At 36.7% G+C, this 20,828-nt stretch overlaps 1 long non-coding RNA gene across 5 annotated transcripts; it reads right to left on the bottom strand.

The window, feature by feature from the left end:
- Positions 1 to 1,058: 1,058 nt before the first annotated feature.
- LOC127796696 (uncharacterized) lies at positions 1,059 to 20,681 on the bottom strand. Of its 5 annotated transcripts, none has more exons than XR_008022055.1 (5): positions 17,772 to 20,681; positions 2,006 to 2,064; positions 1,762 to 1,929; positions 1,375 to 1,511; positions 1,059 to 1,283 (listed from the first exon to the last, which is right to left on the bottom strand). It is a non-coding gene; the product is annotated as an uncharacterized LOC127796696 (long non-coding RNA). The 5 variants fall into 5 exon arrangements; XR_008022053.1 differs by having other exon boundaries at positions 1,420 to 1,511; positions 17,772 to 20,679; XR_008022056.1 differs by having other exon boundaries at positions 1,833 to 1,929; positions 17,772 to 20,679.
- Positions 20,682 to 20,828: the final 147 nt, after the last annotated feature.

The following is a 20,828-nucleotide window of genomic DNA, read 5'->3' as shown; positions in this document are numbered from 1 at the left end:
TAATTTTTATAAAAAAATTAATATTTTTAAGAAGTCCAAACAAAATCTTTTTGCCTAAGACCCCGATTTCATTACCCTGCTTTGCGACTACTTCTCTATTTCTGAATTAATTAAATATTAATTGGTACCTTTTCGAATATAATAATTCTAATTATTCGAGAAAACTCGAAAAACCATGTTAATCAAGAATGTCAATAAAGTATAAGTAACTTATTCAAGGAATTCAAACAAGTGAACATGCACACACACACGAGAACATTTCAATTACAAAATTTGCCATTACAATAATTAGCGCTTTTAATGAAAAACAGGTGGGCTTTTAGGGTTTGTCCAATAAAAATTATTTTTATTTTATATATTATAATTTATATAAAATAATTAATTTTTTTATTAAAATATTTTTTATTTTTTAAAAAATAAATAATATAATTCATGAAATATAAAATATTAGAATATAAACTAACATTTGATTTTAAGTTTAAAGTCCACTTTGAAATTTGACTCAAGAAATAAGAAAAACTTGAAATAAGGTCTACATATATATCATTTTAAATGAAAATAATATTTATATCATTTTGAATAAAAATCAAACTATTCAAACTTATCAAATCAAAATCCTCCAAACTATGATTTTACGAGAATAATGATAATTTTTTTTTTAAATTTTAATATAAAAGCAGAATTTTTTACGTCGCAACTACCAAACGAGTAGTCTTAAAATAAAATAATTTTGAAGGGACAAAAAATTTATAATTACTACATTTTTTTTTTATCTGAGTAAATTATATTATTTTAAATAAATGTGTTGCTAATGAGATATAAAACTTTAAATACAAGTGCGTATGTCTATAATATATATTATAATTTTATCTTTCAACTCAAATGTTTAAGATTTGTAGAGAATTATTATGTTATCTGAAATGGATAAATTTTATATTACTCGGGACTTAAAGGGGTCTCATTCCCCTCCAATTTGTCTACGTCAAACAAATTTTATGTTGTCAAATGTGAGTAATAAAACAATTTTCAAGGTATGGAAGATATCGATACTTAAAAAATAAATAAACAAATATATATGAATTATAACCAATAAACTAATCACCGCATTTTACATTTCCTGATGAGTGATTTCCAGCTCCATATTCTAAGACTTGACCTTCCTTCCTGACTGTTTTGTTGGCCCATCGGACCTCAATGTACGAACCATAACCACAACATGCATATTAAACCTTAATTACTTACAGGCCCGCTTCAAGTTACTTTTTCCACAGAAAAGGGCCAGCCTGAGAAATCAAAGAATTTGTATTAGCGCAATTAATTGGTAGCTGCTGGAGCACTGGGAAACACACCAGTCCTCAAGAAAAGAAAATTCACCTGATTTTTTGTGTAAATAAGAATAATAATCTTATGAAATCTAACCAATTTAATATCAAAATGATTATTTATTCATGTGTATCGTCTGGTTCCCTCCTTCAAAAGAAGGAAGGGCCTTCAACATCACCATCACCGGACTGCAATAAAAATATATATATATATATATATTGGTATATCAGGATATCATCCAAACCCAAAAGAGAGCAAGAACAAATTGAAGAGCACCGTGAAGGAACTCAACAGGAGAATCTTAGATCAATGTTAAATCAACATCAAAGTTGTCCCGAAGAACACATCCAAAAGGGATTATTATATGTATGTATAGGCTAATCCTAATGGAAACATAATAAAATATTAACTGGAAATAAATAAGATCTGTATTTATACCTATGATAATATCTCCTCAAAATTCATCAACAAGCTTAGCACATTACAAGCCATTTCGACTCCTCACCCACCTTACATTAACCAATCTGGCCGTCTCATCCGTCACGGTTGTGATCCCAGTTCCGCCCGGGAGAATATATGGCAGCTTCATTATACTCAAATGCCATTCTGTTCCCTCGTGACAATCATTTCAGGTTTCCAAATCATAATTTGTGTATAAAATGGGATGAAAGAGTCTACGCACCTGACATTTAAACATCAGCGCGCATTCAAAAACAAACTTGCCTCCAGCCCTGTAAGGGACTGCTTCACACACCATAAAAACAGGAAACTTTTTACAACAAGACATGGACGAAACCACACCAATATAAGCAAGTTTAAAACATATCCTCCCATAATCAATAGTTGAAACAGGTGCAAGACATACCCAAGAGCTTGTAAGCAGAACTGTTCATTAAAATCCCTCATTAAGGTCAACATTCATGCCAAATACTAGACATGAAAAACACACACGACACGGTATATCCAGAGAGTTCAATTAGCTATTGCAAATGCTAGACTATGATTTCAAGATTTTCAAATTAAACAGTTGTGTCGACCATCTACGTCATAATTATGATTCCACCCATCAAATGAACTAGTGCCAAGCACATCACAGCTTTATTTTATTTCTTCAGAACAACCACACCCTAACCAGTAACATCATACCGCGACTTCTCTCAATTTAGTTAAAAGGGTAGTCGTGCATGATCAACAAAACCATGAAAAGGATCAAACCACCACAAATGGACAAAATGAGGGAAAAAGAATATACCAAACAAAACTACAAGGGGAAACTACAAAAATATATTTGTCCAACAAGAAAAACTATTCTGCTAATTATCTTTATTGGTTTCTGTGGTTTTGGACAGAAAACATGATCATTTCTTATTCAAATATGTTCTTATTCAAATATGTCATACATATATATACATATGATACAACAGAGAAACTGCTCCATAGAAGTCGGTTAAGACATGGAAACTGCCGAATAAAGCAACGGAAAAAACTATCTCCTAGGGACAAAAATGTAATAAAACTTTATACTTTAAACAAAAAATACAAAACTGCATAATTACATATTTTTCTACACTCCCCCTCAAACTGGTTGTAAATGTTAAGTAAACCTAGTTTGGATCTCATATCCTCAAACTTGGTCTTAGGTAAACCCTTGGCCAAAATGTCCGCAATCTGTAAAGCAGTAGGTATGCAAAAAATATTGACAGTTCCACCTTCAACTTTTTTTTTTTTTTTTTATGAAGTGCCTATCTATCTTCAAATATTTAGTTTGATCATGATGAGTTTGTGTTCTTCGTTATTCTTATAGGAGCTTGATTGTCACACAACATGTTAATTGGATTACCTATTGCAATTTTGAGTTCAAGAAGTAACTACTTTAACCACATTCCTTTACATATTCCATGAGTCATTGCTCGAAATTCAGTTTCAGCGCTACTCTAAGCCACAACTATTTGTTTCTTGTTACGCCACGCCAAGAAACCAAGTCCCCCATATATAAGTACAATATCCAGAAATTGACCTGCGGTCAATAATGAGATATATATGGCAGTAAGAACAGCACCCCCCCCCCCCCCCCCCCCTTTAAAAAAAAAAAAAATTAGGAACATTAGAGGATATCATAAGAGGTAGAGTAACATCTAACAAATGTAGGTTTTTCCTTTCAACAATCCCATTTTGTTGAGGGATATTAGGATAAAAACTTTGATGGACTATGTTTTCATGAATTAGGTATGCCCCAATAATAGAATTAAAATAATCTTTGCCATTATTAGTATGGAGGATTTGAATTTTGACATTTAATTGAGTTTGAACCATTTTGTGGAAGCTTTTGAATAATTGACCTATATATCTCGGATTTTTCTTTCATGAGAAATATCCGAGAGAGACGAATGTGGTTATCTATAAACAAAACAACCATTTTGCCCAAGTTACACTGTTAATTTTAAAAGGTTCCCAAACATCACTATGAATCAATGAGAAAGGAAGGGATTCTTAGTATGTTTGTTTTGGATAAGAATTGCAAATATGCTTAGATAATTGAAAGGTTTCACATTGAATATCAACGGAATTTTTATTAAATAATGATGGAAAGAGTTCTTTGAGATACAAATGACTAAGATGACCCAAACAATAGTGCCATAACATAATTTCACTATCTTTACTAGACCTATGAGCTGGAAAAGAACATTTAGAGTCTCGAATGCAAACTCACCACTGCTAATCAGCTATCCCGAATTCAAATCCTAAAAAACACAATGAATTAGGAAAAAATTAGTAACACAATCTTTTCCCGAACAAGCTGACTAATAGATAATAGATTACAATCCAATTTTGGAACCAATAAAACCGATTCAAGTGTGAGATTCTTGAAAAGAGTAACAAAACCTATACTAGACACTTCTGATATAGAACCATCAACAATACGCACGGTGTAATTTTCAGAACAATGTTGGAAATCTTGGATGAGAGATATATCACCAGTCATATGACCTGAGGCTCTAGAATCGACAATCCAACTACCATTATTGTCCACCTTTTTAACCTTAAGTGCAATTAGAAAATTACCTTTTTAAGCCATTGCAGCTATTGCTGAGGTGGTGGTAATCAAGGTGATAGATGTTTGTTAGGTTTGGGCGTCACCTGTTGAAGAATTTCCAGTTGTTCTTTGATGTTTTAACCATTTTGAACTGCAATGGAACCCTCTTCGGTTATAGCATGGTTGCCACGACTTTATTCGTTCTTGGTTTTCAATCAATAGGTTTTCCATGAATATTCCAGCAAGTGTCTTGGGTGTGACTAGTCTTTTTGCAATGATCGCACCATTGTCTTCTTTTCTTGGTGCGGAGGTCATCAATTCCCCGGGAAATCATGGTAGAAACTTCAGTGGTTAGTGGCTAAAGTGCAGTGCCTGTCATAACCTTCTTTCAACTTTCTTCGCATCAAACTTCTGATGCTACTTCACACAAATTTGGTAGAGGTTTCATGGCCAATATCTCCCCCCCAAACTTCGTCTAAATTTTCGTTAAGACCCAGCAAAAACTTGTAAATTCATTTCTTTTCAACAATCTTCCTATACTTTTTATCATCAGTTTGACATTCCCATCTGCTACATCTTTTGTGTTGAAATATGTCTCCTTGGTAGTAGTCCAGATTTCTTGTGCCATTTTGTAGAGAATACAGTTTTCACCATCTCGTAGAGAATAGAGTTTTCACCAACTTCATTTGTCATGGAGGTGATAAGCCATGACATGACCATATTGTTCTCTGTCTTCCACACCTTGTACATTGGATCTTTTGCCTTTGATTTAGGGGTTGCACTAGTGAGATAATCATCATTTCCTCAGCCGCATATGAACATCATAACTAAATAGGACAACTTAAGATAGTTGTGCCCATTAAATTTCAGTCCTATAACAAGGAGAACTCAGGAATCGAATCCTCCAGTAGGGGTTGAAATTGAGGGAATTTGGAAGGAAGAAGAAACTTCGATGGTGGATGCCATTTAGATGAAAACTCGAAGGAAGTAGAACCATGATTTGGTGGAACAAAAAACGAAATCAATCTTAGAATTGGGATGAACCAATATTGAAATTAGGACTACTCCATCTTTAGTGACAATCTCTATTAGAGTATCTGCAAGTTTGCATCTAAGCATTCCGATTTCACTAAGTAAATTAAGAACATACTTACGTTGAGAGACCACAATACCTATCTTGGATCTTGCAATTTTCATCCCAAGAATATTTCAAATTCCCCAAGTCTTTGACTTTAAATTCATGTCTAAGAAACCTCTTGAGTTTTCCAATCTCCTCTTCATGATCTCCTATTAGAATTTTATCATCCACACACACAATAATAATGGATATCCTTCCACTAGGAGAACTATTTATAAACAAAGATCAGACTAACATTGTGAATAACCAAACTTCTTTACTACCTTAGTAAATCTGTCAAACCAAGATCTTGGAAATTGTTTGAGACCATAAAGAGATTTCTTCATTTTAAAAACTTTGTTTGAGTGTGTTTGATTCTCGAGACCTACAGGAATCTCCATGTACACCTCATCTTCTAGATTTCTATTAAGAAAGGCATTCTCTTGATATCCAGTAATTGTAATTTTCACTCATGATTCACTGTAAGAGATAAATGTACTTGAATTGTGTTTAATTTGTCAACAAGAGCAAAGATCTCTTGATAGTCAATATCACAAGTCTGTGTGAAACCTTTAACGACTAACCAAGCCTTGAACTTTTCGACACTGCCATTTGCTTTGTGCTTAATGGTGAAAATTCATTTACATCCAACTAGATTCTTTCTAGGAGGCAAATTGACCAAATCCCAAGTTCCATTTTTTTCAAGTGCTCTAGTCTCTTCATTTACAACTTGCTTCCATGCAAGTATCTTAAGAGCTTCATGTATATTATTGGGAACCTGGATATATGTGAGATTAGTAATAAAAGCACAATATTCTAGGGACAACCTCTTGTATGATAGGAAGTTATAGATGGGATACTTTGTGCAGAACCTTACACCTTTTCTTTGGGCAATTGACAAATTCAGATCATTTAAAATTACCTCTTCAGAGTTAGAATTAGTGTTACCTTGTTGTGTATCTTTTGGAGTTGAGCTTCATGGTTAGTAATGACTTGCACTTGTTTTTCATGTCCTTGATCTTTTTTCCTTCTAGAGTAGACAATTAACTCTTTGTTGTTGATAGTTAAAGGAACAATTAAAGGATGTAACTTTAGTTGATCAAATGCGGGTTCAAAGTCCCAAAAACAAAATTATGAATTCTCACTTCCCTTGAATGTCGGTTTTAGAATAATATGGTTGTTTTTCTAAGAAAGTATCATCCATAGAATGATAGAATTTCTTTGTGAGAGGAGAATAACACTTATATCCTTTTTTGATTTGGAGTATAACCAAGGAAGACACATGTGATGGCTTTAGGGTTAAATTTATCTCGGTATTGATAAGGAATATGGAAAAAGGAAGTACAACCAAACACTTTAAGAGATATAGATGAGATGAGATGATTGGAAGGATATTGTCAGATTCTTAAATCTAACAATAGTTCTCGAAGGAGTCAAGAACGAGATTGGAAAAGTAATTGGGAGAAACAGAGAGGGAGAGAGATTAGATAGAGAGGGAATTAGAAAGAATTCAAGAAGACATGGAGGGAAACTGATTTTCAAATTCATTCAACATGCTCTTTTAGGCGCTCTTGATCAATTATATAAACTGATCAAGCTCATTTGGGTGCCAAAAGCTGTTGGGCCTCGCCCATTTGCATGTACAAGTGGCCATGTGCACTTACAAGTGGCTACAGCTTGCGCTTGGGTGCGCTTCATCCATTCCTACATGTTGGGACATTTTTCCCAACTATGCTCAACAGTTATTTACATTCTAATAGCCCAATTACATTGTTATTTATACAAAACAGCTAGCTACCGTAACAATCCCGGCCCCTTAAAATGTTTCTTGTCCGCAAGAAATATGTAGCAAGCTTGCAACATTGGGAAATTGCTGGAGAAGTTCTGGTAAGTACTTCCAAGTATTGTTGTCAGAATGAAGGGAAGACCATTGAACTAACACTTGGATCATAGGAATGCCATTGTGGTGTGTCACCCATCTGTCCACAATAGCCATGGGGATTGCCTCTAGATGTACCTCTCCCACTATAGGAGGTAAGTTCGGGGGTAGAGCTTTGGCTGCCCACTGCTTTCTTCAGCAAAGATACATGGAAGACCGGGTGTATCCTTACCTCAGTAGGTAGTTCCAGCCTATAGGCCATAGCTCCGATTTTCTCCATAATTTTGAAAGGGTCATAAAACTTAGGATTCAACTTTGAAATGGGTTGTTTAGTCAATGCCTTGTAATGTTGCAGATTGAGCTTCAAGTAGACTTTTTCCCCTACCAAAAAATCTCGTTTGCTCATTTTTCGATCAGCTTGTTGTTTCATCTGACTACGTGCCTTGGCCAATTCAGCTTTCACCATTTTTAATACTTCTTGTCTCTATTGGAGATAGGCTTCAACTGTGGCTATTGTCAGTGTTCTAAAATGCGCTAGGCACTAGTCGGGCGCCAAGCTAGGGCCTAGGCGGGCTTAGAAAAACTGTTGATTTTTTTATATTTTTCAATTTTATGATGTACCTTAATGTTATTTTTAATAAAATCATAGTTAAAAGTGGCATGAAAATATATATATATCTAATATATTTAACATATAAATAAAAAAAAATATATATTTAACCTATAAATAAAAAAAATTAAATAACATAATAAACCCTAATACTAACCCCAACAGCGCAAGAGAGAGAGATCCAATAGCGCCAGCGCGCGCGAGCGAGATAAAGAGAGATCGGGGGAGGGTTGGAAGCGGAAGCAGAGATAGAGCTTAACAGCAGCAGCGGCAGCGTTGACGCAGTGAGAACGCGGCAGCAAGGATGGAGCTTGATGGCGTAAAGAAGGTGAGGAGGTCGCGATGGAGCTCGAGGCAGCGAGGAGGTACCAGCAGCATTGAGGCAATGGCGGCCTTGGGTTGAGAGGAGTATGAGAGGCCAACGACTGAGAGGAGTAAAAGAGGCTTCGGAATCGACGAAAGGTAAAATTTAAACACAAAAAGTAGGCGTCCCAGGCGGCTAGGCGCCGCCTAGGCCGATTTTTAGAACACTGGCTACTGTTGTGACTTCCTAGGGCAAGAAGTAAATCTGGTTTGTAACCATAAAGGGCCTCGAATGGGTTCATCATGAGTGAACTGTGGAAGCTAGAATTGTACCACTACTGCGCCATTGCTAACCACTTGTGCCATCCTTTAGGCTGCACAAAACTGAAGCAACATAGGTAACCTTCTAGGCATTGGTTAACGCATTCGGTTTGGCCATTCATTTCAGGATGGTATGTTGTAGACATTAGGAGTTTGGTTCTGAGGCCTTTCATAAGCTCTTTCCAAAACATACTGGTAAATATTTTGTCTCGGTCAGAAACAATTAATCTGGGAATGCCGTGTAGTTTTACCACATTATCCAAGTAGATTTGAGCCACTTTCTGAGCTGAGAACGGATGGGTTAGACCTATGAAGTGGCTAAATTTTGTGAACCTATCTACAACTACCAAAATACAATCCTTCTCTTCCGATTTTAGTAGGCCTTCAATAAAATCCATAGTAACATTAGTCCAAGCACGATCTGGAACTTCTAGAGATTGAAGCAGGCCGGGGTGAGCCACTGTTTCATGCTTGCATCGTCTACAAACCTCACAACTCAAGACATATTCCCACACATACTTCCCTAGTTGCGGCCAAAAGAATAACTGTCTGACGTTGTGGTATGTGTTTTGGATACCCGAGTGCCTTCCTATGGGAGATCCATGCAACCCTTTGTATATTATCGCTCTGTTGGTAAGTGAGTACCCTAGTTTGCTGGTAGCATTAACAGTTAACTGTTCTAGGAGATCCTTGGCCCATCCGTCCTTGTGGTAGCTGTCAGTAATTTCTTAAAGCCAATCAGGTACCATTGTAGATATAGCTGCAGCCAACCCTTCTTTACGACAGCGGGATAAAGCATCTGCTGCAACATTTTCTTTTCCTTTCCTGTACTGAATCACATAGTCTAAGCCCATGAGTTTAGACATACCTTTTTTTTGTAGTTGGTTGTGCAACCTCTGTTGTAGAATGTATTTCAAACTCTCATGATCTGTTTTGATTACAAATTTTTCTCATTCCAAATAGTGGCGCCACCTCTCTACTACCATCAGTTCTTTCTCGTAGATGCTAAGGCCTTGATGTCTTGGGGCTAAAGCTTGGCTGAGAAAGGCCAAGGGTCTTCCTTCTGGAGTCAGTACTGCACCTATGCCGGTGTTGCTTGCATCTGTTTCTAACGTAAAAGGCTTATCAAAAACAGGAAGCCCCAATGTAGGCACGCTGCCTAGTGCTACTTTTAATTGCTCAAAGGCCTCTTCTACCTTAGTGTTCCATTGGAATCTATTTTTCTTTAACATTTCTGTCAGAGACTTATTTATGGAGCCATAGTTCTTCACAAATTTCCGATAGTAACCAGTAAGCCCCAAGAAACCCCTTAAGGCCCGGATGTTTGCAGGTTTGGGCCAAGCCACAACAACTTCAATCTTCTTGGGGTCAGTTCCCACACCGGCTCCTAAGATAATATGTCCAAGATACTTGACTTGGGACTGTGTAAAGGCACATTTTGACTGCTTGATACATAGCTGATTGAATCGCAAGATCTCAAATGTAGCCCTAAGATGGGTAAGGTGTTGGTTAAAAGAGGGGCTGTAGACTAGTAAGTCATAAAAAAAAACAGCACAAATTTTTTGAGGTGGGGTTCAAAAATCTGGTTCATAAGAGCTTGGAATGTAACTGGGGCATTTGTGAGGCCAAATGGCATAACGGTAAACTCAAAATGCCCATGATGCGTTCAGAAGGCTGTCTTAAAGGTGTCATTAGGATGGACTCTAATTTGATGGTATCCTGCCCTTAAGTCTAATTTGGTAAATATGATTGCATGTTTGAGTTCATCAAGTAGGTCATTAATGATGGGAATAGGAAATTTGTCCTTGATAGTGATGGTGTTAAGCTGTCTATAATCAACACAAAAGCGCCAAGTACCATCTTTCTTTTTTACTAATAGAACAGGGAAGGTGAAAGGGCTGTGGCTTGGGCGGACAATGGATTGGTCTAACATTTCCCTGACCATTTTCTCAATTTCTGATTTGAGTTTAGGTGGATGCCGGTAAGAATGGATGTTAACAGGTTCTGCTTGGGGTATGAGAGGTATAGTATGGTCCAAAGAACGTTTAGGAGGTAAAGCCTTAGGTTCTACAAAGAGATCCTGATATTCATTCAACAATAAATCTAAAATGGTCAATTTGTGTACTTGTTGTGGTGATTTTGGGCTTATTGTCTGGAATTGTTCCTCTCACTGATCACTGGCCTCAATGGAAAATAGATGAGCCACTTGTGCTAATTTCTTTCTGAACATTCGTTGTAACTTCTTGCCCCTCATCAGTTTGCATGCTCCTACCTCCATGTGGCCTTGCAGAACCACTCTCTTACCCTTCTTATCCAACGTTACTTCCATGTTATTAAAGTCAAAACTAATGGGACTCACTTCCACATCCAATCCACCCCCAACACAATATGGCAGCCCCCCAATCTGAGTAGTCTAAGATCAACCTGGAATTCTTCGCCTTGCATCTCCCAGCAAAACCCCATGCGAGCTGATTTGCTGAGAACTTTATCTCCATTAGATACCGTGACAGATAATGGTTGAGTTCTAGTTGTTGGCCACCCCTTCCTTTTAGCCGTACTGCCGTAGTTTCATCAATGAAACTGTGGGTACTTCCACTATCGATTAACACCATGAGAGAACTATCGTGCACCTTCCCCTCTACCTTAATAACTTTTTTGTTACCCACTCCTTTAATAGCGTGTAATGATATGGCTCCACTGCCTTCGCCCTCCTCTTCTTCCATCGCTGCCAACTCTCATGTTTCATCCCTTTCCTCTTCTCTGTCCAACAACAGTTGTTTCCTACACTGATGCCCTGGTGTGTACTTTTCTCCATACCTAAAACATAGTCCTGCTATCCTCCTTTGCTCTATCATCTTGTCTTTGCTCTACATATTTAGAAGGGGTGCTGGTAATGCGGAATACCTAACATTAGGCCCCATCCTCATTGCCTCTCTTCCTGGTGGTCTTCCACCTTGATATATCATCCCCCCTTGGGCTCCTCTAATCTATCCCTTTTGTTTCCTCAGCAACGCGTCAAAGGTCATTTCCTGTAGGTAAGCCCCCTCTGCTGCCTCAGGGACTATCCTAGGTCTAAGTACTTGTACTACTGATCGTAGCTCCTCATTAAGTCCTCCTATGAAGCTTGATACAAAATAATCTTCAGTGAGGCCGGGGTTCTGATTGAGCATCAGGAACTTGAGTTCCTCGAACTTCAATTGATAATCCATCATTGAACCTTCCTGCCTCAAGCGATTAAACTCCTGCACTATATCCAACCAACCTCGTTCCCTGAATCTTTCATTAAGGCCTTTGGTGAAGTCATCCCAATTGTAGTTCGCTCTTACCTCGGACCATCCTTGGAACCACACATCTCCTTCATCGTGAAAATATGCTACCGCTAAGGCCACCCTCTGGTTCTCTGGTACTTGGTGGATCTCGATCAACTTCTCATACCTTCTCAACCACCATCGCGGTTTAGTACCTTCGAAGGTTGGAAGTTCCAGTTTAAGTACTGGAAATCCCCACCTCCTTTCTACTTCCGGTTCATCACCTACCATTGGCTCTTCTTCCGATTCTGTAATTCCCGCATGTCAGTGTGGAATACCAATTCCTTGTAGAATTGGTTTCGTCCGTTCTCTAGGTGGAAAATCAGGGGAAATCCTTACATGTGGTTGATTTGCTAGCATCATCATAAACTGTTGCAGCTGGTCCATAACAAATTCCCTTGATCTCTAACTTCTTGCAATTCCTCTCGGATTTGCAAGCGCATATCCCCCCTGAATCGATCGGTCAGAGCCTCCAGCTTCCTATCCATCGCCGATCCTATCCTTTCTTCCACTGTCTCTGCCCTTCCTTGCATCTCGGATACTGTCGTTGTTACCCGTTGAAGTTGCATCTCCATCTGACACATCCTAGTACCATCCGCCATTGATCCGATCGCCTTCAAACAATCTGGCCCGGAGCTTACTCTGATACCAATTTGTCATATTCTTAAATCTAACAACAGTTCTCGAGGGAGTCAAGAACGAGATTGGAAAAGTAATTGGGAGAAATTGAGAGATAGAGAGGGAATTAGAAAGAATTCAAGAAGACATGGAGGGAAACTGATTTCCAAATTCATTCAACATGCTCTTTTAGGCACTCTTGATCAATTATATGTACTGATCAAGCTCGTTTGGGTGCCAAAAGCCGTTGGGCCTCGCCATCGCCCATGTGCACGTACAAGTGGCTACAGCTTGCGCTTGGGTACACTTCATGCGTTCCTGCAGGGTGGGACATTTTCCCCAGCTATGCTCAACAGTTATTTACATTCTAATAGCCCAATTACACTGTTATTTATACGAAATAGCTAGCTACCATAACAGATATGACTTTAGAAAAACTTGACATGGAGTTTGAAATTTGAGAACTCAAAAAGGCACTCGATTAATGGGATATGTGGCAGCAAGAACAGCTACCCCCCCCCCCCCCCCCCCCCCCCCCAAATTTTAGGAACATGAGATGATATCATAAGAGGTAGAGTAACATCTAACAAATGTAGGTTTTTCCTTTCAGTAATCCCATTTTGTTCAGGGGTATAAAGATAAAAACTTTGGTGGACTATATCTTCTTGAATTAGGTATGCCCCAAGAATAGAATTAAAATAACCTTTGGCATTATCAATATGGAGGATTAGAGTTTTGACATTTAATTGAGTTTGAACCATTTTGTGGAAGCTTTTGAATAATTCACCTATATATGTCAGATTTTTCTTTCATGAGAAATATCCAAGAGAGACGAATGTGGCTATCTATGAACAAAACAAACCATTTTTCCCAATTACACTTTTAATTTTAGAAGGTTCTCAAACATCACTGCGAATCAATGAGAAAGGAAGAGATTCTTAGTATGTTTGTTTTGGATAAGAATTGCGAACATGCTTAGACAATTGACAGGTTTCACATTGAATATCAACGGAATTTTTATTAAATAATGATGGAAAGAGTTCTTTGAGATACAAATGACTAAGATGACCCAAATAATAGTGCCATAACATAATTTCACTATCTTTACTAGGCCTATGAGCTGGAAAAGAACATTTAGAGTCACGAATGCAACTCACCACTGCTAATTAGCTATCCTGAATTCAAATCCTAAAAAACACAATGAGTTAGGAAAAAATTAGTAACACGATCTTTTCCCGAGCAAGCTAACTAATAGATAATAGATTACCATCGAAGTTTGGAACCAATAAAACCAATTCAAGTGTGAGGTTCTTGAAAAGAGAAACAAAACCTGTACTAGACACTTTTGATATAGAACCATCAACAATATGCACGGTGTAAGTTTCAGAACAAGGTTGGAAATCTTGGATGAGAGATATATCACTAGTCATATGACCCGAGACTCTAGAATCGATAATCCAGCTACCATTATTGTCCACCTTTTTAACCTTAAGTGCAATCAGAAAATTACCTTTCTGAGCCATTGTAGCTATTCCTGAGGTGGTAGTATTCGGGGTGATAGATGTTTGTCAGGTTTGGGCATCAACTATTGAAGAATTTCTAGTTGTTCTTTGATGTATTGACCATTTTGAACTGCAATGGAACCCTCTTCGGTCGTAGTATGGTGTCCACGACTTTCTTCCTTACTTCTTGGTTTTCAATCAGTAAGTTTTCCATGAATATTCCAGCGAGTGTCTTGGGTGTAACTAGCCTTTTTGCAATGATCGCACCAAGGTCTTCTTCTCTTGGTGCAGAGGTCATCAGTTCCCCGAGAAATCATGGTAGAAACTTCAGTGGTTGGTGGCTGAAGTGCAGTGTCCATCATAACCTTCTTTCAACTTTCTTCGCATCAAACTTCTGATGCTACTTCACACAGATTTGGTAGAGGTTTGATAGCCAATATCTACCCCCTAGACTTCGTCTAAATTTTTGTTAAGACCCAGCAGAAACTTGTAAATTCATTTCTTCTCAACAATCTTCTTATACTTTCTAGCACCAGTTTGACATTCCCATCTGCTACATCTTCTGTGTTGGAATATGTCTCATTGGTAGTAATCCAAATTTCTTCTGCCATTTCGTAGAGAATAAAGTTTTCACCAACTTCATTTGTCATGGAGGTGATAAGCCATGACATGATCATATTGTTCTCTGTCTTCCACACCTTGTACATTGGGTCTTCTGTCTTTGATTTAGGGGTTGCACCAATGAGATAATCATCCTATCATCAGCCGCATATGAACATCATAATTAAATGGGACAACTAAAGATAGTTGTGCCCATTCAATTTATGTCCTATAACAAGGAGAACTGAGGAATCGGATCCTCCAATAGGGGTGGAAATTGAGGGAATTTGGGAGGAAGAAGAAACTTTGATGGTGGATGCCATTTTAGATGAAAACTGAAAGGAAGTAGGACCAAGATTTGGGGGAACATAAATCGAAATCAGTTTCAGAATTGGGATGAATCAGTTTTGGACAGAAAACATGATCATTTCTCTTTTGAATCAGTCAAAAAAATATATATGATACATCAGAGAAACCGCTCCATAGGAGTCGGTTAAGACATGGAATCTGCTAGGTAAGGCAAGGGAAAAAAACTATCTCTTAGGAACAAAAATATAATAAAACTGTACAATTAAACAAGAAATGCAAAACTGTATAATTACATATTTTTTTACAGTTTCAGTTTCAAAGGAAAATTTATAATCTCAATTATATTTGGAAACCTGAAAGAAAAGTTCAGAAAAAAAAACTAGGCAAGCAGTACTTTCAGGCTGCTAAGATGGCATAGGCAATTCCAAAATTTAATTGCTATCTATTTACTTATGATTATTGTTATCATTTTTTTTTTTTTTTTGACATGGACATTTGCTAATTGCAGACATTATTCCAATGTCTACAGGCAGGCAGATGTTTCAGATTAAAATATATGTGGAAAAATGATGCCGAGGTTATCATGATTGAAAAGCCGTAGCTATTGGAGTGCAATTTTGTTCACCCCCTTTAACGGGGTGAACATGACCCCAGTCCTTTGGGGGTTAAATTTAATAGAGGGGGGACAGCCAAACAGTGATCTGCTGTCCCCCTCTGTTAAATTTAACCTCCAAAGGACTGGGGTAATGTTCACCCCCGTTAAAGGGGGTGAACAAAATTGCACTCTAGCTATTGAGCCAACTACAAGTTGATTGAGGGAGACCTTAGGGCTGTACAAGGATTCTTTTTTAATTTTTTTATACATTATGTAGATACAATTCATCTTTTTCAACGATTCATCTCATACTATTTTTCAATAATCAATCTGATTCTCTGTTTCATAATATGATAGAATTAGCTCCAACATTATTTATCCTCGTTCTTTCTTCTAACTGGTTTGTGAAGATATGAAACAAGAATTAGATATGATTGATGAAGGAATTTTTGTAATTTTCATGTTAATTGGAGGCAATTTCAATAAAATATAATTTCATTATACTAATTTTTTTGATAAAAGTACAATTTTTTGATAAAGTATATGTTCATAAATTTGTTTCAAAGAGAAGCTCCAAATTTCGCTTCCACTCCATAGTAGATAAATAACTTTTGCTGTCATGTAAAAATACTTTTTAATTTGGGCTAACTTAAAAAAAAAAAATTATAAAAGTACTTTTGTTATAAAAAAAAACATTGTCCTATATGTATACAACACGATCAAATAGAGTCTTTTCAATAAAGCCTTGCCAAGAAAATGCAAATGAGGGGAGTGGTGGCTAACAAGAATGGCTACTCCTCAAGGGGAGACTTTAACTAGTGTTAGCTCCTCAGCTCTTTCTAGGTTAGGGATGTCGAGAGGTATCTTTAGGGCATTTGATGATGCCTTTTTAAAACATATTAATTTCCTTTAATGTTACAGAAGGGTCCAAAGCAAACTTTTCGTTTTAACAATTGGTGCAAGCACAAGCCCTTTTGTATGAGGTCTTCCCTAATTCCTTTGATATATCCTTGGTTCTTTCACCCATTAGTATACTGTTTCGTCACCTCTTTTTAGGGCTCCATCTTCTTGTTTAAAATTACTTTATAACCATCTCATTATTAAGTATATATGTCAAGGACTGTTGGGCATGGCATCCTTGGAGGGACTTTTGTTGTCAAGTCCTTTTATAAGCTTCATTAAGAAGGTGAGGAGATTAATTTTCCTTGATTGCAATTTAAAAAACAAAACATGGTTACGATAATTTGGTCATATGACAATAAGATCTATATTGACTCCCATGAGAAGAGTGGATGAAATGGAACAAGTATCAACAAAAGAGATAAAAGATGACAAAGAAAAACCTGACAGAGTCATATAAATGCAATATGAATAATAAAGACCTTACAAAAAATAAGATCATGGATAAAAATTACTAATGATCATGAGATAGAATTCTATAACCAACCACAAATAAAGGATAAAGGCTTAATATGTTGCTATTGTTATTACAATTTGAAGGGTGTATGTGCCTCTTCTTCATTAGCAAGATATCAAATGGTTCCATTCTTACTAGTAACAACCTCAAGATGAAAAGGCATGTAATAACCAACCAATGTTTCTTGTGGAAGGAGGGAGGAGTATCAATGGCACACCTCCTCTTGTCTAGAAATTGTGAAGCTTGATTTTTGCTTTTTCCTCTCTCTTCTTTTCATGTCACCAATTTGGTGATGAAAATTTTGATTATGGATCTTTTTATTATTTCAGTGAGGAGTCACCGAAGGAAAAGCTTGAGCTTTTGCTAGGAACAACACTCCTTTTCCCATGGCCTGATGTATATGACATGGAAGGATAGTAGAGCTTTTGAAAACTTTGAGAGTTCTTTACACTCTCTCAAGGGAACACTTCTTATTTCTCTTCTTCTTTTTTTTTTTTTTGGTTGAACTGGATTTCTCCTTTTTGTCAATCCTCTTTCACTTCTTTTGTTGATGAGCTCGTCTTTGTAGGTTCTTAGCTTAGAGACTTCTTTCTCATCAGCTTGTATAGGTTTGACCCATGCTTAGCATCTTATCTTATTAATGAACAAGCTTTAAAAAAATAAAAATAAAAAGGTAGTGCTAATTTACCATCTCACTTACAATCTTTGCTAGGTGGAAGGGATCTTCTTAAGATTGGTGCACTATCAACAAGAGCCCATGGATGCAAAGTAGCCATTTGACTAAACAACTATTGAGCCACAAAGGCGAGATTGATCAAGAGGATAAGGATTATACCTTACATGTCAAATAGCCCACAAGAAGAACTCATCTCCTCCAATGAAATTGTTGGGCATGAAATTGCACATCCAGTGGAAGGTCTTTCACGCCTATCAAAAACATAGGCAAGAGCAAGGATAGCCTATAAACAACACATCATTTACAAAAAAATAAAATAAAAAATTGTGAAAAGAAAGACCAAATTTGTGAATGTGTAAGGAACTCAAAGTTCCAATTTTTTTCTTTGACTTATTTTTTATGTATTACAATCCTTTTCCTCACACAACAACTTCTCATTGACAAAAGCATTTTAAGGCAAAGATGAGTTCACAGTATATGTAAAATATCACTTGATGGATGTAAGATGGAATGCACAAATGAAGAGGAAATGAGCAAGCCTTGACAAGTAAATCTATGACAACGATAGGGAGCACGCTTGTAAACAACCATGCCCAATGCATGACCAATGACAGGTGTGCTCTCTCTCGTCGTCAAGGAATTATGAGTCAAGGCTCTTGAAAGACTTGCAGCTAAAGAGAAGTCACGGATTAAGAAAATAACTAAGAGTGATAAAATTAATAACGCTCCACTATATTCATGGAATTCTAGTAGGAGATGAGCACTAAAAGTTTTGCTAATTTTGAGGTAAAAAAAGGAATTTTGTTAAAGGAGCAAAAAAAAAAAAATTCTATAACTTCTGAGATCATAAAAGGTAGCCATCTCCCACATATTAAGGGACAGTAATTACTTCTACCTTGTTAACCTCGAAACTGTTTTGGGCAGAAGAGGATCACGGGCTCTAGCAAATAAATCACTGAGAATATTTTTTGGGTAGAAGAGGATCACGAACTCCAACAAATGAATCACTGAGAATTTATTTTTATGACTATAATTTTTATTTCAAGAGCAATAAGAGCACACATACAACGCTGTGCTTCCTGACATGTAACCTAGAAGGGCATCACACAATAAGGCACACAAAGTTAACAAGCATAAGATTCCTACCAAATGGCATATATTTTCAGACCTCTAAACCTAAAAATTCAACAGCATTTACCACAAGTTGATCCCAGTAGATCATGATTTCTTGTACACAGTGATGTGATCACATGAAATATAACATACAAAGCTTCAACTAACATTACAATAAGAGAAAAAATAAGCATATGATTACACAACCTGTTCTCAAATTATTACTAGATAGAGAAAGCAAACAAAATGAGATATTCATTAATGTTAATCAAAACCAATCAGCGTTCATTATGAAACAAGCAGGATATCAGATATTTTAACCAGAAGCCCCAAGAATTATTTTTATTGATCACTTCTCCATCAAGTTCTCAAAAGAAAAAAAGACACTGATACTGATTAGATCAAAGTTTCTATATCACCAGAATCTCAACGAATTATACATCTAGATCACTTCTTTACAAGTTCTCAACAGAAAAAAAGACACAGATTAGACCGACGTTTCTATCTCACCAGAATCATCATTTTGTTATCAAGCTCTCAAAAGAAAAAAAAAAAAACAAAAAAAGACGCTGATTAGCTCAAACTTTCTATATCCCTTGCTAATCAATATGTGAAAGCATAAAAAATAGTAATAAATAAATGAGATCAGCATACTTACAGTCTTAATTCGGCAGGTAAAAAAGAACTGAAAGAAAAGTTAGCCAAAAAAAAAAAACAAGTTCCATTAAAAAACACTTAGAACTCCAATCCGGGGCACAAGGAAAACCAAATCTGCGCGAAAGAAAGTGGTCCTATTAAGCTCCAATACCCATAAGGCATGCTAAAATCGCTAGTATTTTAGGGCACTATCACAAAATAAAGATGCAAACATGATCAAACAGTCCAAAAAAGGTCCAAGCACAAAACTGGAGCAAAGAAAACCTAAACCCAGAAGCCATTAGCCCCTCTCACTTTTTCTTTCCTGAAACCCTAGTTTCCAAAATAAAATACTACATGAAGAAAAAGGGCGAAAATTCCATTCTCTCTCCGACCGCACAACCCATATCCGTTATCACATATATACAGCAGAACATTTTCTCAAAAAACAAAAATAGAGTCCGAAATAACATGCTCAATTCCCAGATCTGTAATCAAATACAATCAAACAAAACCCAAAATTCAAACAATCAACAAGCAAAAAGGGTCTACATAAACAACCTCCAAATCCAATAAAACACACTGTAATTCAACAAACAAAATTATCGAAGACTTGTATTGAACTTCTGAGAAACAAGAAGCCAAGCCATGGAGAATCCTGGAGGGAGAGAGAGGAGAGAAAGAGAAGAGAGAGAGAAAACAAAAAGTGGAACAATAGATGGATAAATAGGTAGACACTGCCAGAGCTAGGGAGGGAGAGGGGTAGAGAGAGAAAGCAAAGTTGATTCTTCTTCCCCCTTCCACTACAGATCCTACAGGGAAGTCGAGACGAGACAAGCCATTTTTAATCGAAATGGTACAACGATAAAATCCACCTCTTTTTTCCGCAAATTTACGACCGGTCCCTCCAATTCCTGGCATTCCATAATTCATCCACCAACGCGTGAAGTCCACTAGCCAATGAAATTTCTCCACGTTGAACGCTGTACGCTTGAAATATACCCACCCTCTGACCGGCACGTGTGGCTCCCGGCATTCTCAGGGGAGTTGAAATGTAATTATCGCCTAATTTCTTATTTTTTATTCGCTTTAGTGCCCTTCATTACCTTCCAACTTTCATTTAAGCCCTTCCCAGTCCTTTATTATTATTGTCCTAACGCTAGTACAAATACCCAATAATTACACAAGTACATTACTTGAAATTTTTTTCACATTTTCAGATTCATTCTTGAGAAACTCTTCTTTCGAAAGCAATTGAAAACACTCATTTACAGTTTTTATTTAGTGGTTTTGCCAAGGAGGTATCTTTTTATTTAAAGAAAATTTAAAAAAAAAAAAACTTGAGTGTAAAAATTAATAATTCTTTTATCAAAAATTATAAATAAATAAGTAAAAAGTTAAAGTTTATAATTTATAATTACTATTATTATTTGTTGATGCTCTTAACAAGTCTTAAAATTTTAAAAA

The sequence above is a fragment of the Diospyros lotus genome, chromosome 3 (genome assembly GCF_014633365.1).
Source record: "Diospyros lotus cultivar Yz01 chromosome 3, ASM1463336v1, whole genome shotgun sequence".
In the NCBI taxonomy this organism is placed as follows: domain Eukaryota; kingdom Viridiplantae; phylum Streptophyta; class Magnoliopsida; order Ericales; family Ebenaceae; genus Diospyros; species Diospyros lotus.
Note: the sequence above shows the minus strand (reverse complement) of the source record. Positions and strands in the feature narration are given on the sequence as shown.